Here is a 4,395-nt window from a genome sequence, read left to right as displayed (position 1 = left end):
TGTTTTTTCTTACTGGGTTATTGTACTTTGACACCAGTGTTAATGATGCATTATTGACGATGCAATATTGTTTAGTTTAATGTGCACTGTCCCTGTAAAAATAAAATAATCAACGTTTCAGTAAAAGTGCCGGTTTTAGCCAGCCGGCTAATTTTCAACCGCAGTCCCTGGGCAGGTTATTAAAAACAATTACAATATAGACAATAGCACCATAGACATAGAAACATAGCAACATAGGACAAGCAAGACATAGCATACAGACAGAGCAACATAGAACAAAAAGCAGCAAGACAAAATTCATAAAAGCAACAAAGTGTTTCCATACCTCACAAGCTACAGACAACATGGAAAGAGGCAGCACACAGCTAGGGACACTAGCACACACCATGTTCACAAATCTGATTGTCCTTTAGCCAAATCTTCAAGCATTTTGTGAAAGTGTGATATGTGGTGCAGTTATGTGTGTCTGATGGCAGTGTATTCCAGACATGGGAAGCTCTCACAGAGAATGCAGATTTACTAAAGGTGCTTTTCCTTAGGGGAACTATACAGTCACCTCTCATGGCAGACCTTGTGGATCTGCTGCCATATGTCTGGGTTTTCTGTTTAACAAAAATATTGAGTGGAGGGGGAGCCAGGCCATTAAGGATCTTGAATACAAGACATGCGTCGGTGTATTGCACAAGATTTTCCCAACTCGAGCTCATGTTTTCTAAGGATGTGACAATGATGATGGCTATTGGGCTTCCTATCAAGCACTTTGAGAGCCTGTTTGTAGACAGACTGAATAGGTTTTATTGTTGTACAGCAAGCTTGGGCCCAACTAGTCAAGCAGTATGTTAAGTGGGGGAGTATCATAGATTTGAAGTACAGTTTTGCTACCTCTAGTCAAACAATTTTGTATAAATCGGAAATTAGCTAGATTGAATTTAGTTATTTGAATTACCTTTTTCACATTCTTTTTAAAAGATAGGTTGGAATCAAGTATGATGCCAAGGTACTTAAAATCGGATACCACCTGGAGCTTCTCCCCTGACACATAGACATCTGGCTCAGTAGCATCTGTTGCCCTCTTTGTGAAGAACATGCTGGTGATGCGTTATACCTGTATGTGTGCTTAAGACTCATACAGGTATAAGGACTGGTACCAGGGACTACCTGTGAGAAACCTAGCCTGAATTCGAGGGGGACTGGGACTGTTACCATGGCACCTGAATCCCACTTCAAAGAGCTCATGTAGAATTTTTTTATTTAGTTAGGCTCATTGGCAACTCATTAAAGTTCTATTGAGTGAATCAGCCCCCCAACCCCTTCTCTCTCCACCACTCTCACTGGGCTCCATCAGGGCTGACTCACTGGAGATTCAGACTGTCAGTTGCCACATCCAGTCTCTGTGTGGACCTGCAGACAGACGCTGCCCGTCTGCCACAGATGTTTAGACACACTGTCTCCTGCAGCCCAGTGTATCCCATTCCTCACATTGCTAAAAAAATGTCTGAGATGCTTAAATATTCACTCATTAGAAATGTTATGGTTTTCTAAATCCAATGGTTGGCATATCTACTAGGGCCCTGTGTTTTGCTCAATGTGACATGCTTGAATTTTTTTACCTTTTTATTTAAAGCTTTTTCATCAAACTGTCCACCATCCTCTGTCAAATGCTTTCATTTTTTATTATTTCTGTTTAAGGATCAAATCTCGCTATGTCATGTGATTCTGCAACACACATGGCTCTGGCCTATGCTAAGTCAACTCCTTCACTGTCAGAAGATGCTGTGTTGACTACTTACTGGTATCTTAGTTAAGAGCATTGGGTCAGAACCGAAAGGTTGCTGGTTCGAATTCCCGAGCCAACTGTGCCCTTGAGCAAGGCACTTAACCCTAATTGCTCCTGTAAGTCCCTCTGGATAAGAGTGTCTGCTAAATGACTCAAATCAACATCAAAACATGTAACTATACTATGAAAAGACTTCAGTTCCTTACTCCCACGGTTTAGGACTTTTGTATGGTAGAGGCAACATGATGAGTGACTACGTATGGAAGTCAAGCTAACAGATCTACAGCTCCAAATATTAATTACTATCTAAATATAAATAATGGAGTCTTATTTCAGAACTTGCTGACATGGACCGGTTTAATTGTGGAGAAGTGGTTGGTAGCGTACAAAGCTCCCTTGGCTATTGTGGTACTGGTTCAATGACCAGTTTGTCTGGACCCCTATTGTACACTGAAACCAGGTGTTCACACACAATTATGGTAGCGGTAGATGCACCTATAGTAAGATGACCATAAACACAAAGACTTGTATGCTAGCTAGTCCAACTGTGGTTTTAGAGTGAACATACTACATATGTGAGTGTGCTGTTCCTGTGCATCCCCGCTAGACGTTTGATGAACAGGTGCCCAACAAAACAATAGTCTCCATTATTGGCAGGCAGCTTAGGGCAGGCCACACATTATCAACACAAACACAGCGTCTGCAGGGGGGCCGTTAGAAAGAAAAACAGCTCCCTGCCGGGATAATGGCAGAGGGAGCTTGTTAAACGTGTGGCCCCATTGTTCTGACAAATTGGTCTGTGGCTCTAAATTGCCCCTCAGTAGTGCTCCTCGTCTGAACCCAGGCCCCCGGCTCAGATCAGACTGGGGCTGGGCAAGCAGTAATCCTTTAGAAGGGGGCTGCATAGCTAGGGCCGGTGGAGCTCTTGACTGGAGACAGAAGGCTGTGGGAAAGTAAGGGGCCAAACCGACTGGGCCTGTATTCATGAATCATCTCAGAATAAGAGTACTGCTCTAGGATCATTTTTGCCTTTAATATCATAAGGAATAAGATGACATGGACAGGGGGACCTGATCCTAGATCAGCACTCCTACTCTGAGACGCTTTATGAATACAGGCCCTGGGGCTTAGCTTGGCTAGCCTGGCACGTCTTCAGCCTCAACCACTATTCCTTGTGTGTGGGACAGCAAGACTTAGCCCTATTACTGACTAAGCCTTCTGGGCACAAACCCATCGAAGATACACATAGTTGTGGAGACAGGCATAATCCACACAACAATTGCATTGAGTTACTTATCAACTGTACTTTCATTTTCTGCTGCCGTTAGAAGCTGAAGTCCTGAGAGACGGAGGGAGTGAGAGAGCCAGACCTTCATTAGAAGCTGAAGTCCTGAGAGACGGAGGGAGTGAGAGAGCCAGACCGTCATTAGAAGCTAAAGTCCTGAGAGACGTAGGGAGTGAGAAGGCCAGACCGTCATTAGAAGCTAAAGTCCTGAGAGGCGGAGGGAGTGAAAAGGCCAGACCGTCATTAGAAGCTAAAGTCCTGAGAGACGTAGGGAGTGAGAAGGCCTGACCGTCATTAGAAGCTAAAGTCCTGAGAGACGGAGGGAGTGAGAGAGCCAGACCGTCATTAGAAGCTAAAGTCCTGAGAGACGTATGGAGTGAGAGAGCCAGACCGTCATTAGAAGCTAAAGTCCTGAGAGACGTATGGAGTGAGAGAGCCAGACCGTCATTAAAAGCTAAAGTCCTGAGAGACGGAGGGAGTGAGAGAGCCAGACCGTCATTAGAAGCTAAAGTCCTGAGAGACGGAGGGAGTGAGAGAGCCAGACCGTCATTAAAAGCTAAAGTCCTGAGAGACGTAGGGAGTGAGAGAGCCAGACCGTCATTAAAAGCTAAAGTCCTGAGAGACGTAGGGAGTGAGAGAGCCAGACCGTCATTAAAAGCCAAAGTCCTGAGAGACGTATGGAGTGAGAGAGCCAGACCGTCATTAAAAGCCAAAGTCCTGAGAGACGTATGGAGTGAGAGAGCCAGACCGTCATTAAAAGCTAAAGTCCTGAGAGACGGAGGGAGTGAGAGAGCCAGACCGTCATTAGAAGCTAAAGTCCTGAGAGACGGAGGGAGTGAGAGAGCCAGACCGTCATTAGAAGCTAAAGTCCTGAGAGACGTATGGAGTGAGAGAGCCAGACCGTCATTAAAAGCCAAAGTCCTGAGAGACGGAGGGAGTGAGAGAGCCAGACCGTCATTAGAAGCTAAAGTCCTGAGAGACGTATGGAGTGAGAGAGCCAGACCGTCATTAAAAGCTAAAGTCCTGAGAGACGGAGGGAGTGAGAGAGCCAGACCGTCATTAGAAGCTAAAGTCCTGAGAGACGTATGGAGTGAGAGAGCCAGACCGTCATTAGAAGCTAAAGTCCTGAGAGACGTATGGAGTGAGAGAGCCAGACCGTCATTAGAAGCTAAAGTCCTGAGAGACGTATGGAGTGAGAGAGCCAGACCGTCATTAAAAGCTAAAGTCCTGAGAGACGGAGGGAGTGAGAGAGCCAGACCGTCATTAGAAGCTAAAGTCCTGAGAGACGGAGGGAGTGAGAGAGCCAGACCGTCATTAGAAGCTAAAGTCCTGA

This window comes from Oncorhynchus gorbuscha, linkage group LG01 (genome assembly GCF_021184085.1).
Source record: "Oncorhynchus gorbuscha isolate QuinsamMale2020 ecotype Even-year linkage group LG01, OgorEven_v1.0, whole genome shotgun sequence".
Lineage (NCBI taxonomy): Eukaryota > Metazoa > Chordata > Actinopteri > Salmoniformes > Salmonidae > Oncorhynchus > Oncorhynchus gorbuscha.
Note: the sequence above shows the minus strand (reverse complement) of the source record.